The following is a 22823-nucleotide window of genomic DNA, read 5'->3' on the forward strand; positions in this document are numbered from 1 at the left end:
AATAGCTATCTCAGTTTTTCTTTGGATGTAAAGCTCTTTCTCTTCTCGAGAACCATGAAGGAAATAAGTTTTCCTTCTTCACATTCTTGAAAAAGGAAAAAAAAATCCACCCAGGGTAATTCATGAAATTCTCTTCTTCTGCAGTCATGCTATTCATGAGAGTTCATGGTATTCTCCTTGAGAGTTGCTAAGAGGAAATTTTAAGTAATGATGCATCTTAACAAAAAAAGGCTGTAGAATTTAAGCTATTTCTAAAAAAATGGTTCTCAACTGTCCTAATGCTACATTCCTTTAATATTGTTCCTCATGTTGTGGGGATCACCACATAACAGTGCTTTTGTTGTAACTTCATAACTGTAATTCAGCTACCATTATGCATCATAATGCAAATATCTGATATGCAGAATATGATATGTGAACTCTGTAAAAGGATCATTTGATCCCCAAAAGGGTCATAATCCACAGGTGGGGAACCATTACTCTGGAAGGATGGAGTCATTCATAAACGTTGTTATTTTAATTTTCTCTTGTAGATGTAATGCTAAATATGCAAACTGTATCATTATGAACTGATTTTCTTCTTCTAATCAGTGGCATTCACTAGCTGATTTTATAATCACATCTATTGTCACCTAAGGAATTAATACACTTAGTCAACACAATGTTTAAAAACATAGTTATTTCCGATTCTAAGGGGCAAAGTGTCTACACTTTGGTCTTCGTTCTTCTTGAGTTTCAAGTGTTTTGCAAATTGTATCTTGTATCTTGGGTATTCTAAGTTTCTGGGATAATGTCCACTTATCAGTGAGTACATATCATGTGAGTTCTTTTGTGATTGGGTTACCTCACTCAGGATGATGCCCTCCATGCCCATCCATTTGCCTAGAAATTTCATAAATTCATTCTTTTTAATAGCTGAGTAGTACTCCATTGTGTAAGTGTGCCACATTTTCTGTATCCATTCCTCTGTTGAGGGGCATCTGGGTTCTTTCCAGCTTCTGGCTATTATAATAAGGCTGCTATGAACATAGTGGAGCATGTGTCCTTCTTACCAGTTGGAACATCTGGATATATGCCCAGGAGAGGTATTGCGGGATCACTTTGTCCCTTCTTAGAATTGGGAACAAAACACCCATGGAAGTAGTTACAGGGACAAAGATTAGAGCTGAGACAAAAGGATGGACCATCTAGAGACTGCCATACCTGGGGATCCATCCCATAATCAGCCTTCAAACACTGACACCATTGCATACACTAGCAAGATTTTGCTGAAAGGACCCTGATATAGCTGTCTCTTGTGAGGGTATGCTGGGACCTAGCAAACACAAAAGTGGATGCTCACAGTCAGCTATTGGATGGATCACAGGGCCCCCAATGGAGAAGCTAGAGAAAGTACCCAAGGAGCTAAAGGGGTCTGTAACCCTATAGGTGGAACAACAATATGAACTAACCAGTACCCCCAGAGCTCATGTCTCTAGCTGCATATGTATCAGAAGATGGCCTATTCAGCCATCATTGGAAAGAGAGGCCCCTTGGTCTTGGAAACTTTTTAATGCCTCAGTACAGGGGAATGCCAGGGCCAAGAAGTGGGAGTGGATGGCTGGGGGAGTGGGTGGGGGAGTGTATGGGGGACTTTTGGGATAGCATTGGAAATGTAAATTAAGAAAATACCTAATAAATAAAAAAATAAAAATAACATTGTTTTATTATCTATTTCCAATTACTAAGATAAAGTACCTTGGAAACCCCATTTTAAGAGAGAAATATGTTAATTATTTCAGCTCACAAACTCATGTTACAATCTAGCATTGCTGGGTAATCAAGGTGGCATAAAGGTGAGGAGGCTAGTCACATCATCTACATTTAAGAGTGGAAAATGATGAATACATACTCAGAAGATAGTGCTCAACTTGTTTCCTGGCTCCTGGCAATCCAGGATAGCATGCCCAGGCAGAGGGTGCATCTTGACACTATTCAAGAAAATTCTCCCTTAGACATAGCCACAAACCAACCTAATCTAGAAAATCACTTATTGAGGCTCCCTTCAGAGGTGATTCCATGCTTTCTTGTTGGTAATTAAAATTTTCACAGAAATTCAGTGAATTATGGCATTAGATCATGGTAGGGCCTCGCATGTACCTAGTGCTATTCATCAAAGGCAGTGCAAAACAACATTTGTTTTAGAATCATTTGAAGTGTTCCACGAAAATTCATTTAGTTTTCTAATATGAGAGGCCCTAAATTAAGATTTCTGGACATGAAAACACAAAACTATGAAGTGTTGAGGGCTCCTTGTGTAAACTCCTGGCTAAGCTGGCTCTGGTAGAGAAATAAACTCTGAAGGGAGAGAATTTGCTGGTGAAAGGACTGCCTTTATTGTGAACAAGACTTTATTTACATTTCGAATGTTATGCCTTTCCCTGATTTCTCCTCTGAAAACCCTCTATCCCCTTCCCCACCCCCACTCACCAACTCACCCATGGATGGGTTGGTGAGTGGCATGCTTGTTGGCATCCATAATAGTGTCTGGGTTTGGTGATTGCATATGGGATGAATCCCCAGGTGGGGCAGTCTCTGAATGGTCATCCCTTCAGTATTTACTCCACACTTTGTCTCTGTATCTCCTTCCATGGGTATTTTGTTCCCCCTTATAAGAAGGATCGAAATATCCATAGTTTGGTCTTCTCTCTTCTTGAGTTTCATGTGGTTTGTGAATTGTATCTTGGGTATTCTGAACTTCTGAGCTAATATCCACATATCAGTGAGGGCATACTATGCGTGTTATTTTGAGATTGGGCTACCTCACTCAGGATGATATACTCCAGATCCATCCATCTGCCTAAGAATTTAATAAATGTATTGTTTTTAATATCTGAGTAGTACTCCATTGTGTAAATGTACCACATTTTCTGTATCCATTCCTCCGTTGAGGGACATCTGGGTCCTTTCCAGCTCCTGGCTATTATAAACGAGGGTGTTATGCACATAGTGGAACATGTGTCTTATTACATGTTGGAGCATCTTATGGATATAGGTCCAGGAGTGGTATTACTGGGTCCACGGAGAGTTCTATATCCAATTTTCTGAGGAACCATCAAAATGATTTCCAGAGTGATTGTTGAAAGATTAGTTTCTTGCTTTTTCTATGCTTTAGTTTTCCTCCTTATGTTGGAGTTTTCCTTTTATTATCCTTTGAAGATCTGGATTTGTAGAAAGATATTTTATATATTTGGTTTTGTTGTGGAATACCTTGGTTTCTCCATTTATGGTAATTGAAGTTTTGTTGGGTATAGTAGCCTGGGCTGGCATTTCTGTTCTCTTCGGGTCTGTATGACATCTGCCAGGCTTTCACAGTCTCTGGAGAGGTCTCGTGTAATTCTGGTAGCTCTGCCTTTATATGTTACTTCACCTTTTTCCCTTACTGATTTTAATAGTTTTCCTTTGTTTTGTGCATTTGGTGTTTTGATTATTATGTTATGGGAGGAATTTCTTTTCTGGTCAAAACTATTTGGAGTTTTGTAGGCTTCTTGTATGCTCATGGGCATCTGTTGATTTAGGTTAGGAAAGTTTTCTTCTATAGCTTTGTTGAAGATATTTACTGGTCTTTTAATTTGGAAATCTTCACTCTCTTCTATACCTATTATCTTTAGGTTTGATCTTCTCATTTGTGTACTGGATTTCCTGGATGTTTTTGGGTTAGGATCTTTTTTCATTTTGCATTTTCTTGATTGTTTTATCAATGATTTCTATGGTAACTTCTGCAACTGAGATTCTCTCTTCTATCTCTTATGTTCTGTTGGTGATGCTTGCAGCTGTGGCTCCTGACTTATTTCCTAGGTTTTCTATTTCCAGAGTTGTCTCTCTTTGTGATTTCTTTATTGTTTCTACTTCCTTTTTTTAAGATTCTGTATGGCTTTTTTCAATTCCTTCACCTGTTTGCTTGTGTTTTTCTGTAATTCCTTAAGGGATTTTTGTGCTTCCTCTTTAAGTGCTTCTACCTGTTTTCCTATGTTCTTCTGTAATTCTTTAAGGGATTTTTGTGTTTCTTCCTTAAGGGCTTCTACCTGTTTACCTGTGTTCTCCTGTAATTCTTTAAGGAATTTTTGTGTTTCCTCTTTTAAGGGCTTCTACCTGTTTATCTGTGTTCTCCTGCATTTCTTTAAGGGAGATATCTATGTCCTTCTTAAAATTCTCTACCAGCCTCATGAGATATGATTTTAAATCCAAATCTTGTCTTTCTGGTGATTTTGGGTATCCAGGACTTGCTATGGTGGGTGTACTTGGTTCTGATGATGCCAAATAGTCTTAGTTTTTGTTCCTAAAATTCTTGTGTTTGCCTTTTGCCATCTGGTAATCTCTTGTGTTTGATGATATAGCTGTCTCTGGCTGTAGCTTGTTCCTCCTGGGAGACCAGCTCTCTCCTGGAAAGACCTATGTACAGAGGGCTACACAACAACAACACCTCCTGTGTGCAGATGGAGGCATAAAGGACCCTGTCCCTGCTGCTCTGCTGCTTCTGCAGCCTGTGCCCTCCTCGAGGGTCTTACCTTAGAAAGTCACCAGAGAAAATGGTGATCCCACCTGAATACCTGGATCAGAGCACTCTGTGAACAGGACTTTGGAAAGAGTATGATCTAAGGGAGAAGCATCAACAGCCTATCCAAGTAAGAACTTTGCCACTTGCAAGTCTCATGCCTTTAATTACCCTGGTACCTCACCCTTCAGTAAGGACTGTTTTCACTGCTGGAAGGCTTCTGTGATTCTTGTTCATGTTTGCTTACTGATTTGTTAGAAACATTCATGATGGAAAAACATTTATGCATGTTATTGATAAATCCATCTCTTTGCATCTAATATTTTGAACTACATTATTGTGTGTGTGTGTGTGTGTGTGTGTGCGTGTGCGTGTGCGTGTGCGTGTGCGTGTGCATGTGCGTGTGCGTGTGCGTGTGCGTGTGTGTGTGTGTGTATGTTTGTGTATTTGTATCAGAAAACAACTTTGGAGGAGTCTGTTCTCTCGTACCATCATGTGGATCTTGAGGATTGAGCTTAGGTAACAACTCTTGGCAGCAAACATATTTACCCACCTAGGAATCATTTGCTAGCCCTGGTACAGAGGATTTTATTAGTCTTTCAAATGTCCCCATACTTTAAATTTTTCCCAAAGTGATGTTTCTCACAGGAGTCTTTTGACATCTTAGGGTTTCTCATTATTTTTATAGCTTTTTGTTCACTCATCCTGTATGCCAAGCCCAATGGATCATAGGGTCAGTTATACCATAACTGTTATTTTATGTATATACATGTTTTTGTTTGTACTGGTACATGTCTGTGCAGAACTGGCAGTAAATATATAGGCATGTGTATAGAGGCCAGGGGTCAATTTTACCTATTTGCCTATATGTACTGGTCACCATGCTTTCATGAGACAAGCCTTATTTCTGGCCTGTGACTTGACAAATGGGCCTGGCTGGCTGGCCAGTAAACCCAGGGACCTGCTTGTCTCTTCTTCCACACTGCTGAGTTCATAAGTACTTACTACCACCCTTAGCCTTCTCACACGGGATCTGGGGAGTAAGCAAATGCCCTTGTGTTTTCAAAGCTTTTACCCACAGAGCTATCTCCTGAGCCTATAAGCCATCATGTTGAAAGGTATCTTTGAGTAGCACTTTAGCTTTATCCAGTGGAGAAATCATTTCATAGTCTATGCTGGTACATCACCTTCTCCATAAAAAATATATGCTTTTGTATCCACTTTTACACCTGGACTATACCTATTAACACAAACCCTTTTGTATAAGTCACCATCAGCCCAACCCAAAGTCCTTGTGGCCCTATTTAGTATTTCCCTTCCCTTTTGAATCGTCTCTATTCTACATAATGCTTTTTCTAAAATCTGCCTTTAGTTACTATCTCTGCCTGCCTCTCTTTGAATAGGTACTCACAAGAGTCTTTTGACATCTGAGGGTTAGCTGGAAGGCTTAATTTGGCAGAGATGTCATTCTAAGGTATGCTACCAGATGCTTATTCAAGTGTCACTGAGATGTTATTTATATTAGGTCTGTAAACAGTTGATTTTGCTTGTTTACATTTAATTTTTAGTTTTAATTTTATGTGTATAGATGTTCTGTATGTATATACCATGTAAATGCCATGCCAAAGGAAGCCAGAGGAGGGCATTGGATCAGTTATAAGTCACTGTGTGGGCACTGAGAATTAAGCCATGGTTCTCTGGGAAACACACTAGTGTTCTTTACCTCTGCACTACCTCTCTAGCCCTGTAACCAGCTTATTTTTAAGTAAAGGAGAAAATAGTCTGGGACGAATGATCTAAAAGCACAACTGAGGTTTCCTGATGAAGAAAGCAGTCTACATTGGACAGCAATTTCATCCCCTGGAAGTTTCAAACCAATAAGTAGATGGTCGGCTCTATGAAATTCCATCTCAATTCTTCTAATATATGTCTAAGCACTCTGCTTTCTTTTGAGAGAGAGGGTATTTTAGGGTATTTTAACCTGTGCAGACCGCTCCACAAATCTATTGTCTTCAAGACTTGCCATTGGTCTCCAAATATCCACAGGCATTATTTCAAACCACTATTTGACTTATTTTTTTAAAAAAAGCATATTTGAGACTGGAGAGATACCTTAGTAAATAAAGTCACTTTAGTGAGCATGTTGACCTAAAGTCATCCTCCTGAACAGTTGTTAAAAAGAAAAAGAGTTGGGCCTGGTAGCATGTACCTATGATACAGAAAAAGGAGGATCTCCTGCTCGATGGCTAGCTACTCTGACCAAATTGGAGAGCTGCAGTTTTACTGAGAGACAGTGTCTCAAAAAATAAGATGGGTTATAGAAGATACTCAATATCTACTCTTCCTCTACTCTTTCAAAATTAGATCCATGCATGCATGCAGAGTACACACATGCAATCATACACACAAAGAGGAGAGAGACGGGGACAGCAAAGGGGGGCAGAGAGAGTATTTGAGCCCAGTGTACTCATCTGTAATCTTAGCAACCAAGAGATAGATAAGCAGGGATATCATGAGTTTGAATTTGAAGATCGTCTTGAGTGTTTATTGACATACTGAGAAACAAAACAAGAAGATAGCATTTCATAGTACCCTCCCAATCTGCTAGCCCCCAAACTCTTTCTGCCACCTCTTCTAGGCTGTTCTCTGAGACTTGGAGGTAGGGGTGGTTTACCATGTACATATATGCATCATTAATTGAACTCTATAGGTTTCTAAGAACAGGAATGTTGGAAGGGGGATATGCTAAGGGGACAGGAAATATTGAAGAGGAAATGAATTTATGAAATTTACAAAAAATAAATAAAATTATTAAGCCCTTTTCTTTCAGAATTTAGCTTCAGGTCTCGGAGCTTTTCTGTCTGTCAACCTGGCCTCTGGAAATATTAACACAGTTGCTTACATTTTAATTGTACAATAAATCGTCCTAAATATCTCCAATTTAATAATATAGACAAAAAAATCTTGGCTACCCAGAGCCCCCGGATCTCCTTCTCCCCATTCAGTCTGTCTCAATCATTGGCTCCTACACCCTGCCCATTGGTAAATGATACTGAAAAGGAGTTTAGCACCATTCTTCCCTCTAATGACTTTTCTAGTAATCCACCCAAATCTGAGAGTAACTCTCCCAGCTCATTTCTCTAGAAAACCCCTGAACTCACACCCTGCACCTTGTGAGGGAAAGATTCTGTGCTCAGCTGTGGGATTTCAGTTGTTTCTCCTCTTATCCTTATCAAACCACATTATATTTCATAAATACCCAAATGATCTCTATAAATAAGAATCACATATTTCACTGCCTGCCTGATTCACTAACATAACTGAGACTCTGCAACCCAAACTCCTGGCAAACGTTGCTGCTCTAACTCCCTCTCTTCCATCCTCTTCCCCTGCCTTCCCTCCTCATCCATCCTGTCCTGTTTCCTTTCATCTCCACCAGTCTCTTTCTCACTCTACTTTGTCTTTTTCTCCTGTGCTGTCTCACTCAACAGACTCCTATGTAAGTCCTTGAACAAATAGCATTTCTTTTAGTTGTATGTTAATGTGTTTCTCAGTTGACCTGTCATATTCCCAATAAAACCACCTGCCTTACTCCTGTATATCCATTATTAATATATGATTCCTAGGCATGATTTCATTTACTATTTCGTGTTACAAACCATACCCATACCTTAATTGTTTGTTGATGCTAAGTTTACATGTTTCTTTATCTCCAATTCTCTGCACATGCAAGTAAGTTAAAGGACAAGACACAATGTACATTCACTACTAAGTGCCTGTTATTCAAACTGATTATTTGTTAAGGGGTATATACATGTTTTGGGTCAGTCTTATTGTCTTGGCATAGCCCAACTGATTATTATAGAATTAATATTATTAATATTAATCTTGGGTTAATAAAATAATTTCAGTACTTTAAGGGAATTACTTTTGTTTCTGTGGAACTGTAAATCTTAGGGTATACTTCAGGTTAGTAAACTGCTTGCATAATTATGAGTTTGATTCCCAGTATCACCCCCCGCCCCCTTTAACCTAGCATGGTGACTCATGCCTGTAATCCCACCTCAGTGAGGTGGATACAGGAAGTTGAAAATTTCATGTTCGTTCTCAATTACTTACCGAGTTTTCCTGCCCTGTCCAGAGAATGAGCTTCTCTCACCATACTTCTGGTTAGAGCAAATAAGCTTATTAAATATACAGCAAACTAATGTGAAAGATAAATAACAGATGGACAGATAGACTGTAGTTAGATAAATACATATATACATAGCAAAGTGTTTCCAGATTGGGCACACATAATATTTAGCAGAAATTGACTGGAGATTCCTTACTGAGGCTGAAGTTTTTAATAAAGAGTATTCCTAGCAGAGCTGACTGCTTCTAAATAAAACAACAAATATCAATAGATAGAGATAACATCATCTGTATATCCTTCTACCTGTCATCTATTTTTCTATTATTTATCATATTTTATGTAATTATTTATCTACCATCTATTCCTTATCATCTATCCATCTGTTTTAAATGACTTTTTAATGATGTATAGGCACATTTCATTAAAACTTATCAGTATCATCTATCAATTTATAAGCTTCATGCAGCCAAGAAACTTATGTTCTTAGATTCCCAGTACTCTGCGCAGATAAGGCCAAGTTGACTCAAAAGTAATTGAACTTTTAAGGGATAGTGGCAATAAATCCATAAGCAGCTGAAGCTGGTGGGTCTGAACAAAGTTTGTTCTCGTCTTCCCTTGTGGCCTTTCATTTATATCTTATATTCAATCATGTGGCATAAAACATTTCCCTGGAAGAAAAAGATCATAATCAATCTTCTGACGCCCAGGTTAGTTTTTCACTCCAAAAGTCAAAACCAACACTCTACAATTTTCAAACATATATTTGAGAGGCTCCAGGGACAAAGTTGAATTGTTGCCAGGAGCAACAGCTCCAGCACACTCCACTCCAGTGTCTCTCACCTGCACCTTTATACTTAATTTTGCATAAGAATAACTTCTTTTCATCTGTTAGAACACAGAATGAGGCTCTCCTAGAAGAATTCCTGCTGAGCATTCAAAAAGCTGAGGTTCAATCAAGCTACCACATAAATCTGGCTTAGTGTGCCTGTCTATAATCCTAGCATTTACTCAGGAGGTGGAGGCAGAATCACCACATGTTCAAGGTCAACCTCAGCTACATAGCCAGTTCAAAGCCAGCATGGGCCAGAGCCCCTATCTCAAAAGAAAACAGAATAAAAATACTTACTCTGGCCACAAGTGAGTTTCTTTATTAGTAGTTGTGATACAGTGCTAGAATTTAGGCCCAACTTCTCAAACTCTATTTCTTATGTAACTATCTTTCTTTGTAGTCAATTCTTTCTTAGTTTGCACTGTCATTTTTATAAGTACCTGTAGATCTTTAGAGTCTTCAAGAAGGGCCAGTAAGATAACAGATTGGATAAAGACTCCTGCCACTGAAACCTGATAACTGCCCAGAAGGTGGAAGGGGAGATCCAATTCCCAGTGTTGTCCCTTGATACACATGCACTCTCCCACATGTTGAGAAATTAGGCTCAACTTAGAAATTCTAGGTTGTATTCCCACCAGTTGCCAAGAATGCACATGCCTCTGTCTCCCCTGTGTTAGGATTACAGGAATATACCACCATACCTGTCTTTTTACAAAGTATCCTAGAATTGACTTCAGGTCCACACACTTGTGAGGCAAAGACTACCAACTGAGCTATCTTCACAGCCTCCTTGCAAGCTTTCTAATATCACGTAAGGCCAAATACAACACACAGACTGGGCTTAACACATGAAAGGTAGCAACCTGACTTTACGAATAACTCCTCCAGTATCCTTGGGTAATCTTAAATCCTCTATAAGAATGGAAATAATAATTGTTCATGTTTTAAACCTGCAATTCCTTGAAGTGTGTTTGGCATGTGATTATCCCTCATATAATCTCTGTTCCTCAGATATTTAGGTCACATGTTCCCCATTCTTTCTTCCTTTCTATTCAGGTAGACATCTTGTTGGTACTTTAGAGAAAGGTGGTTGAGTTTTTACATTCCTGGTCCTAAAGGATTTTGATACCTTTTATCAAGCCATCTGGAGATTTTAAGCTACATTAAATTTTCTCTGGGGCTTCTATTTGAATTTCTTTATGTGTGGGAAGCTAATTAATTTTAAAAGCATTATAAATTCTGATAATGCATAATGATCTGCCAGGCTCCCCAGACTCATTAAGAATTATAACCCTCTTTTTATATCCCAGGTTCCTCCCTCTACACAAGACCTTGCTCCTATCTGGTTAATTACTGCCAAGTGCTATCATCTAAAATTCATCACCTTCTGAGCCAAAGTCATGTCCTCATTCCCCAAACAAATCCTTTATCATCATCTCTGCTTCAGCTGCCTTCCTTGTTATTGTTCTTATCATCCAGAGTCATTAGTCACAGCAGCAGAAGTTGCAAAGTTTTCAATTTCATCTTTGGGGTCCTAACATCAGTATAGTCTCGTCATGGGAATACTGGGAGGCCTGGTGCCCAGCCAGGTCAGCCTTGGAGGTGTGGAAGACAGAATGACAATGGTCATATCTATGACTTGGAGCTCCAAATCCCACCTTGTAAATCTGGCACTTAATAGCCAGAGCTGAACAGTCTCACCAGATCATTGTGATTGCTTCACTCGGAGCTCTTAGAAATTACTAAAAGAACTGAGCAGATAAATGTGCTTATCTATAGGTAACAGAAGTATAGTACACAGAAATTCTATGGACTTCTGTCTTGCCTCTTGACCTCTTTATGATGTTTCTAACTGATTGAGAATATAAATGTTCTTCAACCTTTGATATAGGTTAGCCCATTGTCCTTTGCTGCTATCTTTGGACCATGGAGGTATAGTAGACAACCCCAGGCCTCTAGAAATGTAGACTGTCAGAAGCTATAGGAAGCTGCCCAAGCAATGCCAATGACTGGGGAGAGAACACAGTCAGTAAGTGTTGGCTTACAAACAGGAGAGCCTGAGTTTCATCCCCAGGCCCCATGCTTAGGAATATGGTGAGCATGTCTATACATACTTATAATCCCATGGATGAGGAGACAGAGTCAGGAAGACCCGTTGTGACTACTAGTCAGCCTATCTACTAGACATCCTTTTGAATTCCCCTCTAGTGAGTTACCTTGTCTCAAAATCCCAAGGTGGATAGAACTTGATGAACCATATCCAAGTTTATATCCTCTACCCTCTATATATACTGTGTACACATGTGCTCCTTCATGAACCAAAGATGTATACACACACAGTCACAAATATGCACATACATATGCAAGCATACACACCTTTACACATACACACATATACATATCTAAAAACAAACCTAAACATGGTTTATAACTGTAGAGTCTGAAGGAACCAAAACCATGTACCTAAAACACAGGAAGAAGAGGATTACCCACAGTCGTCAGTCTGTTCTGATGAATTGATTCCTCATGGATAGGCTGCTTGCAGAGCTCTAAAATGCTGCACACTTTATGCTAGCCATGGTATTTAAAAGATAAACTGTCCTCGTAGCTGGACTAGGGTCTCTGTAGCCAGTCCATACACAGAGACCAGAGCCTTGCATAACACAGAGTGTTTTACCTTCAGTACCTGTGGAAGTAGTCAGTTTGATGATTTATGTATTCACCCACTGGCTACACCACTAACCAGCCAGGGACTATTATGGAAAGGACAACAGAATGTATCCAAAACATGAAATCATGGAAGTAGTTTTACGTGTGTGTGTGTGTGTGTGTGTGTGTGTGTGTGTGTGTGTGAGAGAGAGAGAGAGAGAGAGAGAGAGAGAGAGAGAGAGAGAGAGAATGTGCATGTGAAGCACACAGGCAGACATTTTATTTTATTTTATTTTATTTTATTTTATTTTATTTTATTTTATTTTTTGAAGCAGGTCTGCAGGTCTCTCACTGAACCTGACATCCACTGAATTCACATGGTACCAGGGCAAGTCCTCAGGTACTGGATACTTTTACCTTCATATCTACAGCTATAAGAATATGAACTACATAGTCTCACCTAGCTTTTTATTTGTGTGGCTCTGAGTGTGTGTGTGTATAGTGTAGTTTAGTGTAGTGTAGTATTACATAGAATATCTATGATGGCACTAGTCTAGCTTCCAATAATTAATCCTGCATGATCCTCCTATCTCTGTCCTCCACAGCACTGTAATAACAGACTTGCAAATGGCTACATTCCCTCTTATTATTTTTAATGTAGTTTCTAGAGACTTAGAACATTTTGCTGGTGAAGCAAATACTCTTATTCATTGAGTGATCTCTAGCCCCGAACTTGGGTTTTCAAATGGGAATAGGAGAGCTGAACTTGGGTCCTCATACTTTTGGAGCAAGGACTGTACTGGGCCCATCATCTACCCAGGCCAATGACAAATGTTTCTATGGAGAACCATACTTATTGTCACAAAAGGGAAACCTAGTAGAGCCTTCTGCTCCAATCTTGAGACTTCTGTTTTAATGTCAAGTGAGTCGCCTTTCTGGACCATCTGCATATTCTATCTGAGAAGACCACTGAGAATGGTATAAACCAGCTAAAAGCTGTATGATGCTGTTTCACAAAGGTTGCTTTCCTACTCTCACCCTTTGTCACAATCATCCCTTTCCTTCCAGTGACTTGTGAAAAATGCTTATGAAATGTTGTTCCCTTGATGAAAGCTTTATCCATACCTAAGGTTCTGGCCACCTCTCATGACTAGCCACATTGTTCTCTTCAGTTGAAGTCTTGTCTGCCAGTTTGCTCAATAAAGTCCTACTCCATTTTTCTTGTCCCTGCCTAGTTATTTATATCATATTGTTTAATGAATTGTAGGAAGCATATTAACACTAATCTTTATTATATTCCTTTCCTCATATTGATTCATTTATGTCCACAATGTTGTACATGTTTCCTCAGATGGCTAGATTTATTGTCTTTGTCTTATCACATAAGAAACATAAGGGACCAAAATGAATTCAGAATTCAGCATGGAATTGAGACAGTTTAGTTGGTAATGAAATTGCAATGCAAGTATAAGAGACCATGTTGGTTACCTAGAACACAAGTGGAGTGAAAAACTGGACTAAAATATGCTGAGTGTGATGGTACATAGTATGGGGGACAGAGAGAGGAAGGTCCCTGGGCCATGCTAGGCTACTGGTCAAATAGATGATTTCTGCTAAACAACAGTTCAGGTTGTCCTCTGGCATCCAATTGTTTTTATGTACATACATTCATTACCATACACACATCACATGTGCATGCACATACATACACACATACATATACACACACCCACAGAGAGAGAGAGAGAGAGAGAGAGAGAGAGAGAGAGAGAGAGAGAGAGAGAGAAGGAAGGAAGGAAGGAAGGAAGGAAGGAGGGAGAGGGATGGAGGGAGAGAGAGAGGCAAAGGGAGAGGGAGAACAAGCACAGTACTTAGGTGAATTCAGGAATAAAGAAGAGAAAAATCTACTATGGAAGCAAACACAATTTTGATATGATCTTTGTAACTTGTGTATAGTCTAATTACACTATAAAGTTTAAGTGTATTACCAGATCTATGCATAAAAATATGCAGAAAACTATCATAAAAGAGACTAATTTGGCCTTCCTAGGAAGATGAATCCCAGTGTTCAGTCCCCAATGGTATAAACCAGGCTTGATGATATGCATCTGGAATTCCTACATTCAGGAGTTGGAAACAAGACCATCAGAAGTTCAAAAATATATGCAGCTACACAGATTTTGATCTACTGCAGACTTTGTTTCAGAAAAAAAAAGGAAAGAAAAAAAGAAATAGGAAAGAAGGGAGAAAGGAAAGAAGAAAGGGAGGAAGGGATGGAAGGGGGAAAATGAATGGGAAGATAGGTGCATAGGTTAGTAGATGAATAGATGGATAGATGGAGGGATATATACAGCAATAAGGGCTTCAAAGCACATGTGGATTGGAATCTGAGTTTTGGTCTTTTTCTGTTTCTTTCACCTGTTCATCAAACAGAAAAAAATCCAAAATGTTCATAGAAGAGCTGTCCTTAACATTTGACAATTTATTTAGGAAACCACCTTTGTGCTGATGGTTCATCTCCAGTAATCAGAGTTGCTGACAAAGCCTGGAAAAGTCACATAATGAATCAGAGATTGGTGAAAATTCAAGCTGACTCTGAAAACCTTTGTGGTTTGTGGATTACAAATCAGTGCTCCCAGGTCTTCAGTGCAAGCACATGATCTGATTTTTAATATTTATTTTCATGTAATGTATCATGAGCTAAGGTTCAAAATGTATTTGTATTGAAAATCTTTTTTAATTTTACTCTGAGTAGTTAAAGAGTCCAAGTGGGACTGATTGCCTCAGTGTGGGTCAAAAGTTTCTCCTGTCAGCATTGACCTTCAGCTTTCTGATTCTGAGACACAAACTCCTCCAAGGAGTTGTGTTTTAGCCCACTTGGGAATTCAAGTTTGGGCTGTTTTCCGTTTCTTAGCTGGTTTGTTGACAGGCTTCTGAAACCTATCCAATATGCCAGAATTTGCCACAAGAACTCTGTCTTTCTCAGAAAATAAGCTTGACAGCTGGATGAGCAATTATGGGGCCAGTAGACACTCAGACATCATTGGCATTCTGGAGCTGCTCAGAGAAATAAGGTGGCTAAGGCAGGATTTGCATTGACCCGGAAGGTCAGCCTGGGGAGATGTACCTCCTGCCCTTAATGGGACAATCTCAGGACCAAGTTTAGCCTATCTATTATAGTCTGAAAATATCTGCCAATATGTCATCACTGAAACAAACCACAGATTGCATTAAATAGAGTTTACAATAATAAGACAGTAAAAATCAGTTCTGAGAAAGAAATATTACTCATTCTAGTATGTACCTAACAGCTGTGTTCCAGGTCACTGGCATTGTAGATATAGTAGTGAACTCTCAGGAGTGTGCTCATAACAGAAAAAGAGAATGTTCCTTGGAATTCCACAAACATAAAGTCTTCTATGGGACTCCTTAACTGTCAATTCTGGGTCTGTTCTGTAAGAAATGGTGACCCTCACTTCAGAAAAGCACTGGAGACTCAGGGTAGGCAAAGCAAAACCATTTATCTTACTACCTTGCAAAACTATTGTCAGCTCAGAATGACAGACGCACTGACATGAGAGCAGAGAGCAGTTTCTAGAAACAGAACAAAAACCTTCTCTTTCTTCTTTCCCTCCCTTCCTTTCTCATTGGCTAAGGAGTCAGGAGCATATATTCTTACACATTATCTAGGTCTTATTTTTCCCTGTCATATATAGCCATCTTTTGTTTGTTTGTTTGTTTGTTTTTGTTTTTCAACAATACTGTACATGAGTTCATCTTGATGTTTTACAACCTAATTATTTTAGAGATTTTCAGAGCCTAATTATTAGGCTGTTAGGCAACCTTGGCTGTTAGTAACTTCCTACTTTAAGCCTCCACTTTGGATAGCCAGTGTCTTCAAGTTAACAGACTTTGGATACAGTTTGCTAGCTTAGGGGATCCCAGTGTTGTTTGTCCATCTAGATCTGGACCTATAAGATGACTCAAGGTATTTTTATTTTGAAAATGAGCCAACCAATTTTATTTCTTACACATGCCCAGAGTTTCTGCAATGAGGTCTGAGATCTTATATTTCTGACTAGCATTGCTGCCATAGCATTGCTGCAGTTACTAGAGGATGGGGGCTAGAACTAGTTGATCTTCACAGATCCAAGATCTGAACCTGTGTGTTCTCTCTTCTTAGCATCTTTACACTGGCAATACCCTTGACCTTCATAAATACATCTCCTGATTTTATATACTCCTGACACTGTGTCTCACCTTGGAGAGGGTGGGGAACCTCTTATTTGGTCTGCCCAACAGGAAGAGCTGGTCTGTTTCTGCTGGGTGCAGTCATGGCTGTGCTCTCCAGCTTAGAGTTTTGAACCAGGAAGTTTATCAAAGATGTCCCTATTCATCCATGCAGTACATCCAGGATGCAGACACATATGCAGAAATAGATTAATAGAAGCAATCCATGGAGATGGGAAGATTTTTCTGTGGATAAAACATTGCTGCAATGATATTACCACCTCATTTCAAGTTACAGGCACCCTCATAAAGAACATTCAGATGAAGAATCCCACTTCTAATACTACCACTTCCAAAGTAGAGCAATAAATCCCTGAAACAAGATGATAAACTAGAGTAGCTATAAAAGAATTCTGGGTTCAAGTGAGAGACTCTGCCTCAAAAATTAAGGTGGGAGCTATGAGGTAACATGTTCAACATCAACTTCTGGTTCTCTTCTGCACACATTTCCAAGTACATATATGACCACCCTTTCTATAAAATGCATTACACACACACACACACACACACACACACACACACCATTCACATACATATCCAAGAATGAAGCAAAAAGAAAAATCTGTATAAATCAAGAATATCTGAGAGCAATGAGATTATACAAGTCAGCTAGAAAAAAAATAGACCTAGTAAGAAAATAGTATGCATCAGGAGAATAAAATAAAGAGAAGGTGTCAAGACTGACATATGGATGACAAGAACAGTAACATACCTCCATGAGCGAATGATGTAACAGATCATGTGCAGTACATTATACTTTGTGTGTTCTTTCTCTTTGGCATCTCTCTACTGGCAATACCCTTGACCTTCATAAATACTTCTAGAAGAAGTGCAGAAGACTAGGAGCCTGGGCAGTCCATATCAACTTGTAAAGACAAGAAATCCATCCCTTAATATCATAATTAAAAAAAAAAAAACTAGTGTGTGTGTGTGTGTGTGTGTGTGTGTTTGTGTATTTGGGGGTGTGTAATACTATAGTGCACAGAGAATAACGTTGTTCAGTCTGTCTCTTCTACTTTACTGTGGGGTTCAGAGATTAATCCCCACTGTTAGGGTTGGTATGCAAGCCTTTTCCTTGCTGGACCATCTTACTTACTCTCTTCTTCTCTTTGATTTGGCATCCTTTTTTTTCTCTTTTCTTCTTTCTTTTCTCTTCTCTTCTTTCTTTTCTTTTCTCTCATTTTTAATTGAAAATAGATCCTTTTTAAATACAATATAGACCATAGGTTTCCCTCCCTCCACTCCTCCCATCTCCTCTCACATCCTCTCTCCCCAGGATCCACACCTTCCCCCCAACCCCCGTGTCCCTTCAGAAAAGAGCAGGTCACCATGAAACAACAACTAAACAGAACAAAACAAAATACAACAAGAAAAAGCCCAGAAACATAGAACACCCAAGATACAATTTGCAAAACACAAGAAAATCAAGAAGAAAGGGAAGACCAATGGGTGGATACTTCAATCCTCCTTAGATTGGGAAAAAAAATACCCATGAAAGGAGTTACAGAGACAAAGTTTGGAGCTAAGATGAAAGGATGGACTATCCAGAGACTACCCCACCCTGGGATCCATCCCATAATCAGCCACCAAACCCAGACACTATTGCACAATGCCAGAAAGATTTTGCAGAAGGGACCCTGTTATAGCTGTCTCATATGAAGCTATGCCAGTTCCTGGCAAATACAGAAGTGGATGCTCACAGACAACTATAAGATGGAACACAGGGCCCCCAATGGAGAAGCTAGAGAAAGCACCCAAGGAGCTGAAGGGGTCTGAAGCCCTATAGGTGGAACAACAATTTGAACCAACCAGTACCCCCAGAGCTCATATCTCTAGTTGCATAGGTAACAGAAGACGGCCTAGTCGGCCATCACTGGGAAGAGAGGCCCCTTGGTATTGCAAACTTTATATGCCCCAGTACAGGGGAAGTCCAAGGCCAAGAAGTGGGAGTGGGTGGGTAGGGAAGCAGGGTGGAGGGAGGGTATAGGGAACTTTTGGGATAGCATTTGAAATGTATATAAAGAAAATATCTAATAAAAATAAATACATTGATTAATTTTTAAAAAATAGCTAAAACCCCTCACAATAAGTCTGTACAAGGCAACCAAACATGAGGAAAAAGGTTCCAGGAGCAGGCAAATGAGTCAGACAAACCAACTCCCACTGTTAAGTGTTCCATGACAGCACCAAACTCACAGTCACAACATATATGCAGAGAAACTGTTTCAAACCACAGCAGGCACTGAGTATGCAGTTCATATGAGCCCTACTTGGTTGATTCAGTGGGCCACTTTCTCCTGCTATCCTCCATCCTTTCTGACTCCCACAATCTTTCTGCCTTTCTTATCTAGGTTTACCCAAGCTTGAGAGCAGGAACCTGATCGAGATCTCCAAATTACTTAAACACTTTCTGCACAATGTCTAACTTGGGGGTATCTGCATCTACTCCCATCTGCTGCCAGAGGAAGCCTTTCTAATGATGACTAAGGAGAATGAATCTATGAAAAGAGCAGAATATCATTAGGAATCATTTCATTGATTTTGGGGTTTTGACCAGTCATGTTTGGTGTTACCCTGCATCTCTGGGCCATCTTGTCTCTGGTTCATGGCTCTCCGAGCAATGTAGGGAATGGACTTCATTTCATGGAGTGAACCCCAAGTTAAACCAGATGTTATTTGGCTACTCCCACAAATTGTACACCATGATTACCTCAGCATATCTTGTAAGCAGGACAGATTGTAGGTCATTAGGTTTGTGCTTAGGTTGGTGTCCATGTTTTTTGTTAAGTAGCCAATAGAGAACGTTCCCACACAAAAGTGATTAGAATATAAGGGTGAAGGCCTCATATAGGCACCAGCTTAATTCCCCACCTTCAGTGAGCTGTGCAGGTACATTGCTCAGCAATGAGACCTTGCTCTCTGTTTGAAGATAGCAAATCTCTGTCTCCTGGGTTGATTAGGGATCTTCACAGGACCCTCTTGTCCACAACTCAGCCAAATACATCCTAGTCCTGCCACTGGGATTCTTGCATGATTACAAGAGATGCAAGTTCAGACTCTGTATCTATCATTAGTAGAAGTCCTCACTAGGAACAACACCCTTACAGATTCCAGGAAGTTTCCATTACATTAAGTTTCCACAAAGCTCCCCATATGTTCCCTAATTCCAGGTATCTCTCCCTGTACATTCTCCCTCTATCTCCCCGCAACCTAATCCTTGCTGTTCCAATTCACACCTTCCAGCAATCCATCTGAAACACATATTCCATTTCCTCTTCCCTGGAAGAGAAACTCTTTACCTAGCCTATCTGGGTCTATGTATTGTAGTTTGCTTATAATTTATGTAATAACTAATATCTACTATTTTTTGGTCACTTGGACTTTTATAGTGTATGTTTTCTTCAAACTGTGCAAAGTTCTTTGCATCTGACAAAATCCTTGAAGCACCCCACTATTTAATGAGGCAAAAACTTATCTTCAATGGCAAACAACTCATTACCTTGCACATGTTTTTAGACAGGTGTATGATCTTCTGAGTCCTGATTTTATCAGTTTTTCAAAGGAAAAATGTCTAGATAATACATGACTGTCAAGTCCATTAAATAAAGCAAATATATGCTAGCAATTACCCAAGAATAGTTTTTTAACCCAGGGCACACACAACATCTCCATTAGCCATTAAAAATTGTGAGAGAATGTAGAAGGTATATTTAGTTGCTAATTATTTTGGTGTCCTTAATAAGTAGTAACCCTGGTAGTGATGAGGTAATTCAGTGGGTTAAAATATTTGCTATTTAATCAAGATGACTTGAGTTTGAACCCATGTAAAAAGCAAAAGGTAGGGGCATACATCTCTAGTGCTAGCAAGCCTACAGAAAAGTTGGAAACAGGAAGCATAATTAACTGTAAGCTCATGAGCCAGCTTGCTTGTAGAATATAGCTAGGAGGTAGAAACAATAAAAAGAGAAGGTACCTGAATAAAATAGAAGATGGAAAGAACTGAATCCTGAAAGTTGTTTTCTGATCTTGTGCAAACCAAAGCACCTGCATACCAGTAAGTACCACACATAGACTCACACAAACACACAAACACACACACACACAAACACACACACACACACACAGAGAGAGAGAGAGAGAGAGAGAGAGAGAGAGAGAGAGAGTTTATAATCCATAAAATACAACATTAACTGTTAAAAATAAGAGCTCATCTCTAACTTGGATGCGTTTTGTTATATAGCATATATTTTCTTTCATTTTTTTAAATAGTTTTATAGAGAATCTGGCCAGATATTTATACAATCAGTAAAGGTTTTAATGTCCACAACAGAACTCTGTCTGCAAATTAAATTCCAAATAAGGCAACCATTACAGGGGAATAATAACATCCAATCATGAAAATCTAATGTATGTTGTATTTCTTTTTTTTTTTTTTTAATGACAACAGTAAAACTTATGAGTTGCTATTGCTGTTTTAAATCTGCTTCTCTAAGTCATGTTGGGGATGCTAAGCAACACCTCAGTTTCTAGAGAAGGGATTAAGAATTCCGTGGGTATACTTACTCCTTCTTCAAAACTTCTCCTGAGGTTCTGCTTCTCCATCTGTGAAACAGTTGTGACAATTCATGTGTTACTTAATTAATATTGCAGATGTCCAGAGCATTTGGATAAATTCTCTCAGGTGAGCAAAATGTTTCTGTTGATAAGTGTTAGTGGTGTTTGGAGAAAAGCTTGCATCATCCTACCAGGATGAGTCCGTGCTCAGTGAAGAAAAGTTCGCATTGCTGTGAGAGTCAACAAGAATAAATGATACAGCAGCCTCCACAGGTCAAGTGGCAAACAGGAATACATGAGCAGCGGTTCTCAACCTTCCTAACATTGTGACCAATTAATACAGTTCCTCTTGTTGTGGAAAATATTTTTCTGTTGTTATTTCATAATTGTAATTTTGCTATAGTTACAAATCATAATGTAAATATCTTACATACATGATGTCTGATATAAGACACTGACAAGAAAGGGTCATTCAGTCCCTAAAGGGGTCAAAACCCACAGGTGGGGAACCACTGCTCTAGAGAGAAATAGACATTTCAATATGAATGGACAGCTAGCATACAAGGTTGGGACTGGTTTTTTTTGTTTGTTTTTTTTTTGGGTTTTTTTTTTTTGTTTGTTTGTTTTAAGCCAACAATATTTATTGTCACAGTGGCAGAATGACAGTAATCAGAAGAGAACAGGAATCCACACTATGAATAACTACACAGGTAGATCATTTCCATAGCCCCAGTGAAAGCTGGTGGAAACAAGACTCTGTAGGAAGCTGGGCTCAGCCTGGCACACATTGGGCAGGAAAACCAGACACCAGAATCAAACAGCATCATTTGGGTGAAGGTTTGAAGCCATCCAATACAGCATCAGTTCATGATCCCTAGACCCTAACTAGATCTAGTTAACCCACTCAAAACTGGCAATCTATTTCACACTCTCTCTCTCTCTCTCTCTTTTTTTTTTGGTTTTGGTTTTTCGAGGCAGGGTTTCTCCGTATAGCCCTGGCTGTGTCCTGGATCTCACTCACTCTGTAGACCTGGTTGGCCTCTAGCTCAGAAATTCTCCTGCCTCCCAAGTGCTGGGATTAAAGGTGTGTGCACCACGCCCGACTTTATTTCATACTGTCTTAAAACAAACTGTATGTCTGGCAAGCTGGTACATATTTTATTGTTTATTAAGTGACTGATGTTAATACATTTAATTATTAGCTTATCCATATATTTACTTTGTTGTTTACTCATTCTGTGATGATTTTTATGCATGTATATAATATAATATGATCATAACTGCCTCCCCCCATGTCTTGTCTTTCAATATGTCTGGACTCTTTCACCATTTTATTTATGCTTTTGTGTGTGTGTGCACAGGCTCTCATGAGTGTGGCATATATATTGAGGTGGATATCAGAGGTATTCCTCAGTTTCTGACCAATTTATTTAATATTTGTTTTATTTTGCTTTTAACCATGAGTATATATTGGGGGTTGTGACTGTGTACACAAGTGAGTGCAAGTGCCTGTAGGGTCCAGAAGGCATTGAGTGACCAGAATCAGGAGTTATGCTCTGCAGTGAACCACCCATGCCAGTGCTGTGAAGTGAAAGAGTACTCTCACTGTTAACCACTAGGCCTTCTCTCCAGCCATATAAAGACCTTTGAGAACAGGTCTCTCTCACTGTCCCTGGACCTTGCCTTTTCATCTGGACTTGCTAGCCATCTAGTTCTCTGGATCTTCCTATTTTTCTCTCCATAGCTTTAGGATTGCTGGTACTTCTGGTTGTTTAAAAGGAGTGCTAGAGTCTAAGCTCAGCTGGTGCTCATTGGTGCATAGCAAACATTAC

The 22823-nt window shown here is 39.3% G+C and overlaps 1 protein-coding gene across 4 annotated transcripts in view; it reads left to right on the plus strand.

Annotated features, from left to right (window-relative positions):
* Positions 1-22823, plus strand: part of Cntnap5a (contactin associated protein-like 5A) — a 902587-nt gene that overhangs the window by 376109 nt on the left and 503655 nt on the right. The window lies entirely within an intron of this gene.

The sequence above is a fragment of the Mus musculus genome, chromosome 1 (genome assembly GCF_000001635.26).
Source record: "Mus musculus strain C57BL/6J chromosome 1, GRCm38.p6 C57BL/6J".
NCBI lineage: Eukaryota > Metazoa > Chordata > Mammalia > Rodentia > Muridae > Mus > Mus musculus.